General features: G+C 40.1%; 1 protein-coding gene across 2 annotated transcripts in view; it reads left to right on the plus strand.

The window, feature by feature from the left end:
• Positions 1 to 1969: 1969 nt before the first annotated feature.
• LOC108793722 (histamine H2 receptor-like) overlaps positions 1970 to 18530 on the plus strand; it is a 93775-nt gene continuing 77214 nt past the window's right edge. For both annotated transcript variants that reach the window (XR_001941661.1, XM_018564742.1), the window contains exon 1: positions 1970 to 2162. The gene's annotated coding sequence lies outside the window, so the exon portion shown is untranslated. The remainder of the gene's footprint in view (positions 2163 to 18530) is intronic.

Consider the following 18530-nt stretch of genomic DNA (forward strand, 5'->3'; position numbering starts at 1 on the left):
AAAATACTTTGCTGGGCACTGTACATCTGTTTGATATGGATTCATTATTGAAAAAAAGTTTGAAGTTTAATACTGCTTTAAATTAGATCAGCTGAAATAAAATGTGTGATGCTTAGTTGAAAAACTGTGCATTCATGATAACATAATAGTCTCCTGGTTAATGTGAAATCAGGTATGCAAGTCTGTAGGAATTTTACTTATACCGTATAGCTCTCAGATGAGTCTGGCAGAAGTATGAGCATCTATTTTTAGCCAACCAATTTGAAGTAGTTCTATGTTACTTTACATTCTTACTTGTAATGAATGCAGGATCCATATTTACTGAATGTAAAGCAGCTGAAAATTATCTCACCACACAAGACAATGCTGCATTGATTTTACAGCATGCCAAACTTTTACTGATGGGAAAAGTTGATGCCAATAGAGCCGAGCTGGAACTTTTCAAGAAACACTCATAATATTGTCAGTCGCTTTGTATTGTAATGGAGCTATGTTAATAGAAGCATCACCAAAGGATGACAATGGCAGAGAGCAATTAACAAGCCAGTACATCAAATGATCACGGGTATCTCTCTGTACATGTTGTACAAGCCACAATGATTATAGCACCTTTTGTTATAGATGTATTTAGTAACTGTTGGGCTATGCTATGGCTATGTCTAATGTACAGTAACCCAAGGAAACTAATAAGGTTTTCTCATCCCCACATTGAATCTAATAAAGTATTTATGTTGCTATAAATAACTACACTTTTAATTTAAATTATTGTTAATTGTTCTACCCTATATTAGAAGCCCAGTGGTGTTTTTAGAAGCTTATCAATCCAATGTGAAACTTTGCCTGTGATAAAGAACTGCAACTGATGCTCTCTCCTTGTGCAGGGTGACTGGTCTTGTCCCCCTCCCTCCTGTAGTTTTTTGTAGGCAGCCTGTAGTGCAAGGATGGGCAGCTCCAGCCATGCTTTACTACAAATTCCAACATGCCTCTGCTTCTGGGAGTCATGCCTGTAACTGTCAGTGTTGCAATGCCTCAAGTGACTTGTAGTTCCAGAACAGCTGGAGGGCCGTAGTTGCCCAGCCCTGCTGCGGTGGATAGGGCCTGCTGGGTCCATCCCACAGCTCTGCTCACTGCACAGGCTACAGTGATGATGTCACCACTGCTTTTACAGGGTGATGTCTTGGTGGCATGTGGTGCACATGAAGTGGATTCATATAATTTATGGCTATTGAGGAGTATATTTGGATAAAAGTTTTTGGGCCCAGAGTTCAGCTTTAAACATTCACCCTCCATTTGCTAGCTGTCATTTGCAATGCAGCAAATGTCACAACAAATCTTATACATATGAGCCTAAGCTGCAATTATAGTACTGACAATGTTTTGTTAAGTTATGTAGTGTGAAAGCCTACATAATCAACCTTTCAATTTATATCCAACAACTAGCAGCTCACACAGCTGTTAGTAAATATAAAGGATATTGCGTAAACAGATTGGAATACCTTGGTAAAATGCCACTCATTATAACCACGACCACAACATTTCCTGACTTTTGTTTTTTTTATCAGCGCCTAAGTAGTAAAACAATAATTCTAATTGTTTACATCTTATGAGAAATTGCTGTGACCGACACCAGAGATATGTCACCCTTGTGCTCATTATTGTGTATTCCTTACTTGTTAAACTTCTTGCCTCATATGGCTAGCCAAAATCAGGTATCGTTTGGCCTTTCAGTTCATGCAAGAAATATAAATTGGCCTAAAATAGGATTTATCATAATATATATTAAAAGGAGGGTTGATAGTTGATCACACTGGCAGACCTTGCGGCTATGCACTAGTGTGGAGAGTTGCCTTTTGCCAAAATAATAGAGTTTGCCTGTGAGATTACAGAACATAAAAATCCCTCCCACCTCTCTTTTCTGCCTGTGTGAGTCACTCTATATTCAGAGCAGTGCTTGTATGTCTGTGTAAGAGCAGGAGCTGCAGCGACGAGTGCTGGAACACATCGCTCCTTCTGTGCAAAGAGTCAAGAGTATAGACTATAGCTTGGATGTGCCATCCTCTACAAGACAATCATTGGCAAACAATACTGGGAAATGTATAAACAAGAGAATTTTCTATAGGATTCTGCAGGTCCAGTGATCACCTGTGCACTTTACAGGCAAGGTAAGAGCAGAACTTTGGGGGATATGTACTACTGGAGAAGCAGTTTATTTATTGATCCATTAAATGCCACATCTACAGGATTTGGAAAAAGCTATTGGCTCACCTGTATGAGCAAAGAGCTATGGAAACAGCTTACTTTCTTGACTTTGTTGTGACATGATCACAGTTGTCTTGATATACAAATTGTTTTAGTTTGCGTTGACAACAAATTTATCTCCGGTAAATTTGATGCATCTAGGCGCATAGGAAGGTCAATGCCACTCTTCCCAAAAAACAATTTCCCTGTGTATGGCTCTGATGCATGGTGTCATAAAATATTTTACTGTGCAATGTGAATGGCCACACTTATTACGTGGCACCTGCAAATAGTTTTTACTCTGCATTGTACATCCCCCTCTTTGTTTTTTAACAACTTGCCATTTTTTTTATTATTGTACCTCAAAATCTTGTTCTGGTCTAGTCACTGGAAAGTCTTTGTTTTTCTTTAATAATTAAGACTGAAAGCCATTCACACCTTTCCAGTGTGGTGCATCATGGTACTGTGCACATTAGCGAGGCACACATTATGTGAGTTAGCATGTTTTGTTGTGCCATTCATTTTGAATGGCACCTCAATGCAGCTTTAACGCACATGCTTTGCAGCACACCACAAAGCCATGCCCTGTGGTGTGCTGTGTTACAAAATAGTACATGTCTGTTTTTTTGGGATCTTTTGGTGCATTGCCAACCAATCTATTTGAATGTGCTGCCTTAACGTGATGCACATTAACACGTGAAAATGCGTGAAAAACTGCATGCGTGTTAACTCGTTGTACAGGTATGCCAAATTCTGAATGGGCCATTAGTAAATCCTTTATTAGTTAGCTTTAATTAAGATTAGCTCTCATTTTAAATTGTGCCAATTCCATTACGAGTTTTAAAGCATTAAATAGTCAGCTTTTATTACAACCCATACTTGCCTGCAAGAAAACACCTAATATGGAACAAACTGCAAGAATTTACTGTGCTGCTAAACCTGAACACCTGAAATATCTAGGGGAAGATGTAAAAACGAGGACTGGTTTTAATACAGACATCTACAGATTAGACTTTTTTTCTACTTTGTTAATTTACAGGAGAAAATTATTTTATTCAGCTCTGTGCCAAAAATTGGAGCCCTGATTTTAAACTGCAGCACCTATTGTAACATAATGTAACCCATCCATTAGAATGAATAGAAAAGTGTGCGGTATTTGTTTAATTCCGCTTAATGGATTGTGACATTAACAGTTTAGTAGAACAAACAAGCAAATCATTATGGTACAGTGGCATTGTCAAATGCAACATTAGCCCTCACATTAGACAGGTGTGGTATAGGGTCAGTGAAACTTCTTTTACTGGAACAAAATAAGGGAAGATTCTGTTCATTGTTTTCACAGTCAGATTTTTTGTACATAAATAGTGTCCATTAAGCATTTTAAAATATATGGTTGTATAGGCGTCCTGTTTAAAGTAGATGTAAACACAATAACTAGTATCTCATATCAAATTACATGTTACTGTACTTTTTAAAAGTTGTTTTGAGTCTTTTAAAATCTTCAGTACTCATTAAAATAATACCTGGTGCTCCCGCCATTAAAGTGATATTAAAGTCAAAACATGGTTAAGTTTTTTCAAACCTGTAAAATCGCTTACAGTGGATGCTGTTCTTTGATGTAATAAATGTGTAGCTTCCTGCAGACTCAGCTGCTCACCTGAGCACTGGCATGATATCCTGTTTTAGGATGGCTCATTTCTTTTGCAGGGTCCTATGGAGCCATCCTTGCATGTGTTAGCAAGCTGTGTACTCCAAGGCAAGCCACTCCCCTCCTCCTCCCTCCAGCTTCTTTCCTCCCTCCTCCCTTTGTCAAGCTGGTAGGTGGACAACTGCTGGAGACTGTGCTGTCCCAAGCAAACTAAATGTGTTCCAGTCAGTGTTTACATATACTTTAATGTGTTAAGCATTTCAATACAGATGTTACAAAATGAAACAGGTATTTTTCTACTGCAAAAGAAAATAATAGGAAAATATATGGAAATTGGCCAGATACAAAGTACATTTAATTTAGCAAAGTGGAAACTAGGAGTTGTAAAGTAAACTATAGGTATAGTTTCATGATACCAGAGGTGTCAAAGTTTGGACAATATAAGTTTTACAATAAATATCTTTCTGTGAATAAAAAGATTAACTAGCATCTTTACAACAAGCAAGCAGCTGGCCATGTATTGGACAGTAAGATTCCATAGTATGATGTTCAATTAAACATCATTGACCCTACATTATAAAAAATATTTTGGAACAAGTTAATATCTTTCTATAACCTCACACTGGGGAGCTGCTCTGTGAATTTCAGCCCTTAGCTCATTAACTTCTACTGAAGTGCCAAGGGACTCAGAAGTCTGAATTTCTGACTTAATTTTGTCCGAACCACTTATTCCACTGAAGGCTAAGGGCTATAGAGTTTTTGTCATATTCACAGTACCTGTACAGTTCTATGGATATCTATGGCATAGCTTTTCCCTAATACGTAGTTTGTGTTAGGACAAGTCATTGTAGGTAGTCAGTTTTCACATGGCCCTTGGTTCTTTGGAAGTGAATAAGTGGAAGGTTGTTTTTCCCTGATTAAACTCCCCATTAAACTATTTAAATAAGGTTACAAATTCCTTAGTCAATCCAATGTCAAGGGTAAATACATTGTACGCCATTAACACTCATTCTCTCCATGTGGCATTAATCTTATCCCCTTGATTTTGACTGGACATTGGTTTTGTAACCCAAAAGTTGCATTTCTCAAAAACAAATGGTACAAATCATATTATCTAGAGACCTAACAAATGGCCTTTAGGTCCCTGGCCCACTGGTTGTGAATCATTGATATATATCATGTTCGGCCCCATTCACACTGAGCGACACTTACCTCGAGCGGATTTCCGTGCGGCCAGGATAGCACAACTGTTCGGGTGATGATCGCGCGACCTTCACCGCCGGGCTGCATGCAAAAAAAGAAAAATCGTGCGACATCTGCTGGAAAAAGGGTCCTGCACAAGCGACGAGCGACAGGCGACATAGAGCTGCACAATAGAACAGCTCCATTAAAAATCATTGGACGGCGACTTCTCACGATATCGCGCGGCAGATATGCGTGCTATCGCGGCGGAAATCACGCGATTAAATGCCCAGTGTGAATGGGCACTTAGGTACATGCTACTATTGTTGTAGAATCCTTTAAACTGCCAAGGACATAGAGAACTTTTAAAACTAGAAAGGAAATGCATTTTATATTATTGAAATATAAGTGAACTCTAATGTTCCATGTGGTAAACACTACTAAGTTATACAGTATGATACTATTACCTAAGATTGCAATGGGTACTAGATGGCGCACTTTATGGTGTAACAGACTGCCAAACGTGGGCACAAAATATTTGCAGAGACATGCACATTCATATATTTGGGCGTGGATGGCTGTGCACTCAGCGCTAGCAACACCCCAGTATTAACTGTTAACTAAAAGGAAGAACAGTCAACTTGCAACACTACTCAAAAAAGACAGATTCTTTTCCTTTAGAGCCTATCGACCAGGTGTGTCTGCTGCAGTTTGAATTAATTTATAGACATCTACAGGTCTTTTCACTAAGGGGGTGAAGAGTTTGGAGAAGGTGGGGACGTGAACAATCTAGGCCAAAATAACTGATTTGGAAACATTCTGCTCACTTTCCAGTTCAGCTATGTTGTCCTAGATTGTTCGCTTCTCCTGCTTTATCCAAACTCTTCACCCTTTAGTTAATAGCCCCGCTGGATTGTTATCACATCCTGAAATCAACTGGATCAGTCAAAAATCACCTAATTTCTATGAGTAAAAAATATCATTTATCTGGAGCAAAAGCTGACCTATTTTCATTGTTACACACAAAAGTTTCCAAAAGAAAAAATAAGGATAGTTTTTCCAAATCAGTGTTGTGAAAAATAAATTAGAAGTGTGTCAACTATTTTCTGTTGCACACATTCTTGAATGAAGTGGATTGCAATAAAATAGGTGCAGTTTAAATACATATAGGGAAATGTATCAAATCTGGAGCAGCTGTGCATGGAAACCAATGAGCTTCTCTCTTTCATTTTCAAACCTTAACTGAACAAACTGAAGTGAGAGAAGCCGGTTTGTTGCCATGGGCAACTGCTCCCGATTCTGTCTGCTCCAGTTTTGATAAATTCCCCCCACATAATCTGACTATGGCAAGGGTTACCATAGTGTCATTTTTGAGTTTTTTGGACACTCCTTTAAGATCAGACAGTCAGCTCTTGGGCTGAATGTATTGTGCCAGCCAGTCCTGGAAAAGTTAGCAGTGTTTTAAAATCTATACTACTTTATTTCAATTACAGTGAAGTTATTGATTTTCAAATAATTTGGAAATCTTTTTAAATCTATTGCCAGGCTCATAGGCATCCACACTTTCAAAGGGCCTTAGAGAGCTCTTTTGATCTTGCCATGATGGCCCACCACAGGTCAATAGCAAAGCAAACAACAGACCCTAAATATCAGAGGTTTAAATAAGACAGGTTCCACCTGCATGCTCCCTAAGGAAGTCCTCATCACTGGCATCTAATCTGGAACACCATATTCTAATTTCATGGATTTCGAGTGGTGGTGAATGCAGGATTGTATGTACTTGTAACAAATTAGCATTTTTGTTCATTTAGATTATGTGAATAAATATACCTTGTCATTGTGTGTTATATGTCCAGATATATAACCTTTGTACGGTGGCAGAGTTGAAGATCTAATGTTTGCCTGTTTGAATATGTTGAAACACATTGAAATGCCATCCAGTCCACTTCACCTGTTACAAAGATTTTTTTTTTAAAATATATTCTGCCATTCACACACAGTTCAGTGTAAAACTGATTCAGTACTTTCTGAACATATAGTGCTGAAGAATGTTCCTATTTTACCACCTTGAAAGTAAAGAAAATAGCATCATCTAAAGATAAATTGCTGTTCAGCCAAGTGCTTGGATCGGAGTATTTCAGAGAGAGAAATTAAATTGAAAAGTAAAACATAAATCAGTATATTGATATAGCACAAACATACTGTATATGTCTTCAAGATGCTCTACTATGTTAAAGAGGCCTAGGCAATAGTCAGACAGATATAATGGTATCCCTGTTACAAGCATATGTACTATATCTTCTCATCTTGAATATCTGGGTTAATTTATGGACAACAGCTTAAAAAAGGATATCCTAAAACTGGCAAAGCGTGGAGAAGGGAAACCAAACTGATAGACAGCATGGAGGACCTTACCTTATTCAAGAAATGCTAACAGAACGTAGTTCACCATTTAAAAGAGAAACGTGTATATAAACCCTATTGAATCTATTTCCATGATGTTTGGCATATTGTCACATTATATATAGGTAGCTTCGGCCGATCCTTTGGCTAGCTTCGGCCCCAGGACCCCTTCGGTTCAGTAGAACAGAAGGGGTGCTGTACAGGCTATTCACAATAACTATAGCAAAGGGTAAAGGACTAAAGGGTAAAGTCATTGGTATTGCTTGTGGTTCCCCTGAAGTTGAACATTCCAAATTTACTGACTTATCATGCCTTGATCTGCACTGTGTCTATGTGGGAGGCCATCTTGATAGAGGCAGGGCTTACTTACATAAAGTTCCCCCAAAAAATGAATTTTGATTTAAGAATTGATCTACTTACGACTTAATGCCAAATTTCCACTACAGTCAAACTTTTTAAAGTGTTGAATAGTCTGAAAGTGTTAGACTGTCCAGGTTTTATTGCTGTCTGCACCCACACTGAGGAGATTTCATCTCACTTCATGTCAGGAGTCACAGAGAGTCAAAAGGATAGGAATGATGGGAAATCTCTCCTATACGGATATCAATAGCAGCAAAAACACTTTTCTGGCAGGGTGGGTCAGAGTTATAACCTCCCTTTTGTGTTGTTGTTATCCATGTCTTCATGCCCCAGTTGGTGAAACCTGGCGCACTCAGTGCAGTATGATGCCCTGGAAATACTGGGACCTTGTTTACCCAATGAAGGTGTCCCTATTAGTGATGGGCAGAGTGTTCGATTCGAACATGAGTTATAAAAATACATTTTGGATAGAGTAAGGGAGGGTCATATCTCTTGTCAGCTTCTTTTGCCATGTGTCCCAATAGCTGCAACAAGAAATTAGAGGACATCCCTCTAAACAGAGAGAAATCCCTGGTGGTCAGCAGGGTCACCAAAACTAGTGCCCCCATTGAAAGATTTCCAACTTATTCCTGTTCTGATGACAGACCACAATTTGAGATGTTCTTTCACTTTCTGTGATAGCAGTTACCAGGACAAATAAAGAGGGCGAATCTCCCTAACAGGGACACAAACAGCAATAAAAACCTTACAGGTGTCCTAATCCCTCTCCACCCTACCCAAAGCTTAAAACGTTTTGGCTTCATTTGCGCTTTAAAGGTCTACAAGTGAACGTTAGCCTATAAAATAGCTATGATATAAAGCAATATGTCCCAAATCATAAGCTTAGGCAGGTGCTGAGCCCACTCTTACTACAATTATCCCTCTTTGTTATTTTTGTTTGTTCTCTTTCTTTTTGGCATGTAACACATTTTGTAGCAACATTGAATTCAATGAGTGATCCTATAGGCAGGGCATAAACTACAAATAAAGCAACCTTTTCCCATTTTACTAGGAACACTTAACATGTGACTAGCTCAGTCTAATCCAGCTGATTTTGTGTGTGCTTAGGAAATAATTCAACTGTACTAATTTGCAGAAGATTTTCTGCAAACTAAAGCCACTCTTCATTATCTGTAGAAGTAAGCTAATCTTAACCATCAATGTATAGGTCCAGTGCAGCATTAAATCAGTTTGGTCCCCTGCGGAATGTACTAAAGTACCTATAAGTGCTTTGTACATAGCAACTGAATAAACTACATCTGTACCAGCCGATGATACATGTCTATTTTTTCTCTAGAGTCTTTACAATGTCAGTGCTATGTAATCAGGAGTATTTGTAAAAAGAAATATAGTCAAGGCATGCAGCTATCCTGTCCAGATTTTTATTGTATTTTTTTACATAGCTGTAGTATATCTGGAAACCCGACTGTGGTAACTTGGTATCTAAGAGCATCTAATGTCTGGCCTTTTGAATCTGCAGATATTCCTCCTGAAAGAAGTCTTTTGACAGTTTAAATGGGCACATTGTGGATCATTTGGAAATAATGATTGTAGCTTCTTAGCCGCTAAAATAGCTTACACAAAGCATAACATACAAAGACATGTATATCGCAGGGAGAAAAATATTACACCACAAAATCAAAACCATGTTCAGGAGAGTTTTTAGGTAGTTAAAATATATCTGAAGCCAGTTTTTAATAGTAGTAATTAGTTAAAACCTTTGTCAGCTTTATGCCATATGTATTCCATCGGAGAGATTTCATTTAATTTCCTGTCATGTAGATCCAATGACAAGTGAGAAGACATATCACCAAAAGAGAGGAGATTCCCTCATAAGCAGCAGTTATCATGTTAAGATTTCTCCTCTCTTCCTGCTCTGGAGGCAACTCACAATGTTGAATTTCTAGCCACTTCCAGTTGTGGTGACATTGGTCAGCAGATCGGAAAAAAAAGGGCGAATCACCTCAAGATATAGACTGCAGTAAAAATGTGGCGTTAGATTTAAAATTGTAAAATGACAGACTAGAAAAAGTCATGAAAGGTGTCAATTACATTTAATTTTGCTACATCGGTTTCTCTCCAATGTCTGTGAAACTACGAGCATTAGCATATACAGCTAGAACTGATTATAAATATATGATTACATGGGACGTAGATGGTAAGTTTGGGGGTACCTATTATCACCCTTTCTGTAATTCTTTTAATGATATCATCTCAACTACCTCACTCCATTTCTGACAAGATGTAAAGGAGGGAAGGACCCCAGGAGTCCTTTACTAGTTTATGCAGGTGACTTTTTTTTATAATAATAATTCATAAAATAGAAATAAAATGGGTAGACTGTCAAAATGGATTACACCGACAGAAAGAACAATTTGCTTATCTCTGCCTCTAAAATTATGCTTTAAAGGAGAACTATGAGGTGAGTGAAAATCATTCAAATTCATAGTTCGAGCCGACGCGTGACAATGAAACTGTCACACGTCGGCTCAATATATCGGGAAGTGAGCGAACACATACCGTCGCTCACTCACTTCTCGATCCTGTCCCTGCAGAGAGCCGTGTCACTCACAGCTCCATGCAGGGATTCCCCCCTCTCCCCTGTCCGATCCTCCAGCGCTGACTGGCAGAACGGACGGGGGAGGGGCGAGTACAGCTATTTCTGCCTCTAGATAGGCAGAGCCAGCTGTCAATCACGCAGCTGGGTGGATCCAGACAGTAATGTCGGGATCCGTCCCGGCTGCGGCGGTCTCAGTATACCGTGAGCTGTAACTCGCGGTATACTGAGCTTTGGGGCACGGGAGGATGCTAGTTTGTGTCCTCCCGTGACCCTGGGGAGAACTATGGGGAAAAGCACTGACCCCATAGTTCTCCTTTAATGCCCCTTGTATGTTCCTGAAACTGACAAACGTATTTCATGATCTGCCAAAACAGTGTAATATTATGTGATTTGATGCCTTTCATACAGCTTATCACTATCTTCTCATCCAGCCTCTGAGCTCCTTAGTCTTACCATGGTTCACCTGCTATTTAACTGTCTTCAGTATTTCCCTGGCCTCCTTCCTACTTCTAACAGCTGAAGTACAACAGAGGTCTGTACTTGGTCTTTGTATATCTTCAATGCACAGCACCTCCAGAGAACATTAATTAGTAAGTTTGGGGGGTCATTCACTTAGCTGCCAAAGGCAGCCGAGTGAATAACCGAGCCGAAGTGAAGTGAGCCGAACACTATGGGCATAGATGAGGTGGTGTGTACGTGGATAGAGAACTGATTCGGCTATTCATTTCAGCCTTGTACGGCTGATTTCCGCCGTATATTAGCTAAAATCAGCCATACATTGGCTGCCTACAGTCAGCCGAACTTGCTCTGCCTCTCCGAGGTAGCGAGCAGAATAGCAAAACAGTTAAATTAATGGAAAAAAAAAAAACTAGCTCCGCCCAACTGGTTCCTATTGGCTGGCACCAGCCAGAGTCTTCTAGCAGTCCCAGCCAATGAATAACAACTAGGCGGAGTTTTGGAGGTTTAAAATAGTTTGTTTCTTAGTCAAAATAAATTTTGATGAATTTCTATAGTAAAGTCAAACATTTTGTCACTAGAAACAGGGAAATAAACATGTCACGCCCGGCTCCTCCCAGTTGTTATTGTTTAATGACAGATCAGCGTCCCCAAATGACCTGCCTGCCCAGCTGTCATTTGAGTGGAGATTGGCCTGGAGATTGGCCTGCTTCGACCAACCTTTCTCCACGGCTCAGCCGAGCTGAAGCAAATGCTTTCGGCTCGGCTGAGCCGCTCGGGTGCCTTCGGCTGCTGTACGGGCTATTGTGAATAGTTGAACGGAAGGGCAGAGACAGCTAAAGGGAGCCAAAGGATCAACCGAAGCTAAGGCAGGATCCTTCGGCTCTTTAGTGAATAACCCCCTTTGTCTTCAAATGCCATCTATATGCCATTGACATGCAGGTATACATTTTTGTATTTGAACTCTCATCTTTATAAACTTGGCAAATGGGTGGATGTTACGGAGTTGCTCATCAGCTTTCAACCTCTGCAATCTGCCAATCTGGCGATCCGGGCTGGCTGGATCAGGCAGATGCGGCCCTCCAATCAGGCACTGTAGAGGGTCGCCCGCTGGAGCCTCGGAGGAGTGAGCAGCCGCCCACACAGAGCCGCGTCTGATGCGGGCGGGCTGGCCGGCCATATTAAACCGACGCGCGCAGTGTGCAGCTTCTGAGAAGATAAGCTATTAGCGTAGCGGGAACTATGCAAAATGCGCAGCCGCCTTCCCCGCTATGCTAATAGCGTATCTTCTCAGAAGCTGCACACTGCGCGCGCAAGTTTAAGTAGTAACCAGCACACGCTGTATGCAACTTCTAACAGCGTGGGAGACGGGAGGCTACACTTGTTGGTGGATCCAGGAATCAGGTGAGTATTAGAAAAATAAAAAGTTTTATTTTATGTTCTATTCTTAGTTCTATAATGGCATTGTAGTACTTTCAGGTGGAATACAGCTTCATAAGATATCAGCTAGTGAACTACAAATCCCAGCATGCCCTCATTGCCCCTGTGCAACAACCAGATATTGCCGTTCCCTGGGTGATATGTGTATGTGTGGGGGGTGTACAGGGACAATGATGGCATGCTTGGACTTGTAGTTCCTTAGCTGATATATATGTGTGGGGGTGGGGGGTACAAAAATGCGGGAAAAAATGTTTTGCCCCGGGTGCCCATAACTCTGGTTACGCCACTGCATACAATACAGCCAATTGTAAGTCCAGCAGAACTGTCTTTCCTGCTTTTGCTCATTAGTGGTCTCCCACATCCTTAAAACAAATCAGAAGTTGTCATTGCTGGCGACCTTCTTCAAATGCCAGTTGCTAGTCTATTTTACTCACCTTATGCCTTTAGTATTTTCTGAGCAAGTGTGCGGATCAGGAATGTCAAAGTAAAGTCAAAGCTCCTTATCTGCATACTTGTTCAGGGTAAGTAATTTAAAGCATTAAAGCTAAATGGTGAGCATGATAGCCAGGCAACTAAAACTTGATAAAACAAGGCAGCAATGGCAGCCTCCATATGCTCTCAGGTTTCCTTTAAACTTTCCCTCTGCATAACAGAAATCTTAGTATCCCTGGACTAACATACCTATTACTGAACTCCTTTATTTCCTCACCACAAGCCTTTTTACTGTACTGTCTAGGCGTCATTTCTAATTCTGCACTAGTTATCACCTCTCAAATCGAAATTCTATAAAAAATTATGATATTGTAAGCTGAATAAAGGAATTTGAAAAAATTTGAAAAAAGAGCACCACCGTAATGTCTTAGAGGCTACACATATTTATTTCATCCTAAAAATACAGAGTACTTCATACACTATAACCATCACCATAATGCCCTTGTTTCCCTCAAACACCTGGACCTTACTGAAAGTGCTTTCAAAGCCCCTTTGCAGAGGCGTAACTTTAGATCATGGGGCACAATAGCAAAATTTTAATGGGGTCCCTCAGCGACTTCCCTACTGTCAATAAAAGTCGGGTAGCAGGAGAACTGTCTGCATTGTCTCCTGTACATTTTATGTCAGCTCTTCTTGATGGGAAATGTCACAGGGGGTACAGGATCAGTGTCAACAGCAACTTCTACAATCCTTAATGGGGCCCTCTTACACCCCCAGGCCTCATAGCAGCTGCACCTTGTGTTCAAGAGCTGCCTAAACAGAGCTGTTGTGCTCTACAGTATAGATTCAACTCTGCAATGTGAAACTGAATTAATGGTGGATACAGCACCTCCCATCCAGACATTCCTAAACTAAATAAAGGCATCCCTCACATCCTCTCATACCACCTAAAATATTACAGTGCCAATCATTTCCTATTTTCACTATTCTAATTTTAACTAGTGGAGCGACCACACTTTAATCACTCATAAATACAGCTGCTAAGTTTTTCATCCTTGCAAACCACCTTGCTAATGGTCCCCACCATCAGTCACTTCTAGGATTAAAATTAAAGTCTACTTCTCACTTTGGATCAGCAGAGTAATTTTGGAGCAACTGAGCACAATTACCAATGTAGCCATTTTGTTAATGTGGAAACTCTCAGTTTTGGTAATTTAACTGCTAAATTTGCTTTAAAAAAAAAAAGTGGCCCGCTTAGCAGCCAGCCGGCTCCAAGATTCAGGTGAGTATATCTGTGTTATTTTCATCCCGAAATGAAAAACAGCCCTTAACCCTTGGGGTAGCCCCACTGTAATGGTTAAGAATATGTATGCCCATAGTTCCTCTTGAAATTCACCTTCCACACTAGATTAGACAGGTTAGATTTGCCACATAAATATTCAAATTTTTGATTAAATTTCACGGAATTGAAGACTCTTTACTTGCTCATCACTACTTCTCACCGACAAGGTCATCAATAATGCTGCAAATGTCTATCTTACATACCATGCCACTACTAGTATAATGACATGTGCTAGGATTGTTACATGTTTTTACCATCTTCCTTTGTTACCACATCCCATTCTTACATGATGACTTCTCCCAGTTTGTACTTTTATCCTGGAATACACTCCCTTGCTCTATCACACTTTTAGCAATGAGCAATTTGGCTGATCCCTAAAAGCACACAGCTTCAGGGAAGTGTATTAATATTAGTTACTCGAATATTACTTCAGCCACTCTTCAATTCAGTCCATCTACTTTCCTGACTTATTTATTGGGCACATCCCTTCATCTCTTTCTAACTAACCATCTCCATGTTTTTGATACACTAAAGGCCTGATATATCAATGTGTTGTCCGTTACAATTGAACTTAAATCCCCTCAGCCACCAATCAGGTACAAGGCTTCCATGACTGTTTGAATTTGGCTAGTTGCTATGGACAAATCACTCCAATTTTGTGTAAGAACAAGTTCATAGATGAGGAAATACGTTATTAGCCAGGGACCTTTTGTATAAGATCTACACCCCTAGGCTTCCATAACTTCCATATTCTGTATAAAGTAACTACATGTAAGAAATTCCTTGCATATTCCTTTTTCTGGTATCCCCCCCAATTTCCTATTGGGTTGTCAGATCAGAGCCCTCACACCTTTATTAATATTGTTAATATTGGGTATATGTGTACTGTATACCTGATTGTAAAGTGCTGCAGAAACAAATGGCAGTACAAAAAAAGAAAAAATATGTTATGATGGACATTTTGCAATGTAGGCGGCTTCATTTTTTATCCTAACAGCTTGACAACATCTGAATAATGCTGGCAGGACTGGCTGTGGAAGAAAGCTATCTAAAACATATATAGCATTATCACTCGTACTCTATCAATGACCTTACATTGGCATATATTGTCAGTTTCAAAAAAACAGTATGAGGCCCCAGGCACTCAGCAAGCTCTAATTTTATCACAGATTTCAGCAAAGCCTTTGAGATGCTAATACTAATCTTATTGAGAAATGCAAGAGACAATCAGCCAGAGTTAGATGTGTTGTTTTCATTTCTCAACTCCTACAGGGAAGTTGGAATGTTTTATAAATACATAAAACAAAACAGCTGGCATTTATGCCAGAGGTCGTTCTTATCCTAAATATTGCAAGAATGTATCAGCAGTCAAAACCCACTTGATTTTATAGAGTTTATGTGCTAATGTATGCATCATGTATGCATCATTAAGAGTCCAACATATTTCCCTGGTGGCTGTGACTGTCTATAAGATCCAAAATTGTGTGTATCTTCCTGCACTCCTTACTGGATCTCCTAGGAGATGATGTCTGTAATAGGGTGCTTGTAGCGACCACGGAGGCACCGTGTAGTCAAGTAGTAATTCCAAAAGATGTCACCAGCACTCCAAAAGTAGATTCAATATATTTTAATGACAACGGTCATTCAAAATCACAAGTACTTTCGGGCCCACGTTGGGTCCCCGTCTTCTGAGCCTGATGACGGGGACCCAACGTGGCCCCAAAAGTACTTTTGATTTTGAATGACCGTTGTCATTAAAATATATTGAATCTACTTTTGGAGTGCTGGTGACATCTTTTGGAATGTCTATAAGATCCAGGGTTGGACTGGCTGTTGGGCGTACTGGGCACTTGCCCAGTGGGCCGGGCCAAACACAATCATGCTGATTGCGTTCAGCTCGACCGGCCCGCTGTGCCCAATGCAGAGCGTCAGACACTAGCCTGCTCGATGCTATGGATCAGCCTACTCCGTGACCTGCTCTGTGTAGATCTGCTCTGCCTGTTTTGAGCAGGAAAGTTACAGCCTAAGTGAGTTACAGTCTTATTAAGATCTTTCCTTTACCTGTGGCAGCAAGCAACAATTCAGTTGCTTACCAAAGTGGCTGTGGACTGACTAAGCAGAAGGGCAGTATTGGTTGTTCCTGTGGTCAGCACTTTCTCCATTCTGGCAGGCTTTTGCAACAGGCTTTGGAGAATGTAGCCCAGGCTCTTGCCATTGCAGCATACCAGCTAACGCAGGATGTGTGGCTGGAGCCTAAGCATCAGTGAAAATATCCCCTCAAGATAACTACCCTCAAGATCAATCCCCTACCAGGTAATGCACGTACCAGGACTGAGCCAATTATCTGGGCTTATGTGGAAGAGAAGTAGCAGTGCTAGGTAAGCTATGCAACTAAAAAAGTGATTGATCTGTAGTATTTGCTTGCATGCAGGACAAGTTGTCACCTCTTTAGGATTTTCTGAAAGGTATTTTTGGTTTTCATGAGCATTCAATAGTGCACCTTATAGGAGACACCAAAGGAAATTATTTGGGTGTTCAATGTGTGCAGCTAACTACGGCCTAACTGTGTACATTGAAAATCAGCTCAGCGTATGATAAGCTAGCTAGATTCATGGATTGTGATAGCCCATGTGAGCAAACATGTGGGCCTGTGATCCAATCATTCCCCTGGCGATTAATCTCTGCTCTTGTTTACTTTATGTTGTTAATCAGCCTTCTGATATGGTACACAAGTTATTTTTCTTCAAGCTGAAGTTTATTCTGCTTATAGTTTGCCTTCCCTGGTTCCTCATTTTCCCCTTCATCAACAAGCTAATGACATTTTAAATATAACCTTTCACTTTTCATGACATATCTTGTTTTAGAGCCAGTGATTATATCACTGCACCTCTGTGCTTTTCTATGTAATGCAGGCAGATGATGGTTGGGGGGAGGGACTGTCAAGGTTCTGTACATAGCTTCATAAAAACATTCACAGCTCCTTGCCCGGTACTTCTCTCAAGACTCCTGATGCAAGCAGTGGGCTGGGTCTTTGGAGGAGTTATCTAAATATTAAAATGCCTTGATGGGTGTTTGTGAATCTGGAGCAGTGGACATTTGCATGCAGACTGCCCTAGGTAATAATTTAATTTACATAAAATTCCATAATTTAAAGAAGAACTCACAAAAGTTCTTAACCCTTAAAGTGGCATTAAGTGCTCGTTTTCATCAAGGGACGAAAATCAAAAAGTTATACTCATCTGAACCTCGGAGCCGGCTGGCTGTTGGACCGGTCCTAAAATTCTCTCCTCCTCCACCGCCCCAGTGGCCTAAGATCCTGTGAGTCATCAAATCCTATAAAGTGTATATCATGTGAGGACAAAGAGGGACATTCCATTTCTGGAGTGGAGAAAGAGAGAGGCTGCAGGGACCGACATAGCAGTCAGCCAGCTCCAAGATTCAGGTGAGTATATCTTTTCTATTTTCGTCTCTTGAGTTTTTTTTGTTTCTTGAATGTGCTGCATTAAAACATTAAAAACAGGGAAATAGCTATTTATTTTTCTATATGCGTAAAACTAAATTTTGTGTTAGAAGTTTAAAAACTAGAGATGGCAAAAAGAAGACATCTACATTAAAACACTGTAAATATCAATATCCATACTACTTTAGATGTTGGTTGAGATATTTATGCATAATATATGAACATGTGACGTTCAATCAATTTTCCTCCTGGTTTCCAGTATCAGCTTGAAGTGTTAAGTCTGTGCATAGGATTTACCAGGGGGCCTCAGATGACACAAATGTGCCAAATATGCAGCAGATGAAACTAGCGGCCAGCTCAGCTGTGATTAATAAATAACCAAAAGCATGGGTCAACAGTCATGTTTGGTAATGAACGAAAGAAAAAAACACATATTAGAGTGGTACAACATCTGCAAAATCTGTTATGCTGCGGGTAGGTTTTTAGCTTTTCCTTTCCTATATACTCTGATGATCCATCTACCGCTGTGAATTGTCCTGCTGATTTTATTAGTAGACAGTTTTTCAAATCTCATGCAGAGTCAATGCCATTCCTTTAAAAAAAAAATCGTTTACGTAACTGTGATTTCACCTGCCCTGGAGTCATCTTTCTATCTCCAAAACACTGTTCATTTAATTAAGACATAATAGATATTTAGACAAATATGTGCAAGCAAAGCAGTCGATGATCCACCATGGTATGTTTGTTTGTTCTTTTTTTTTTCTTTTTAATTAATTGGTTAAAGCTGAAATCCAGGAAAGTGGTTAAATATAATGCTTAAATCAATCCGGTATATAGATGTTTTACATGTTCAAGGATTTTTAATTTTGTGCAGCTAGTCATGTGATCCACTCCAGACCACTTGTTGTGGGCTAAAAGATAGTGAAGGAGCAGCAGCACACAGATGCAGTCATTCTTCTGCCCCCCAACC

Source organism: Nanorana parkeri, unplaced genomic scaffold, assembly GCF_000935625.1.
Source record: "Nanorana parkeri isolate BGI_ZX_2015 unplaced genomic scaffold, ASM93562v1 scaffold777, whole genome shotgun sequence".
Taxonomy (NCBI): Eukaryota; Metazoa; Chordata; class Amphibia; order Anura; family Dicroglossidae; genus Nanorana; species Nanorana parkeri.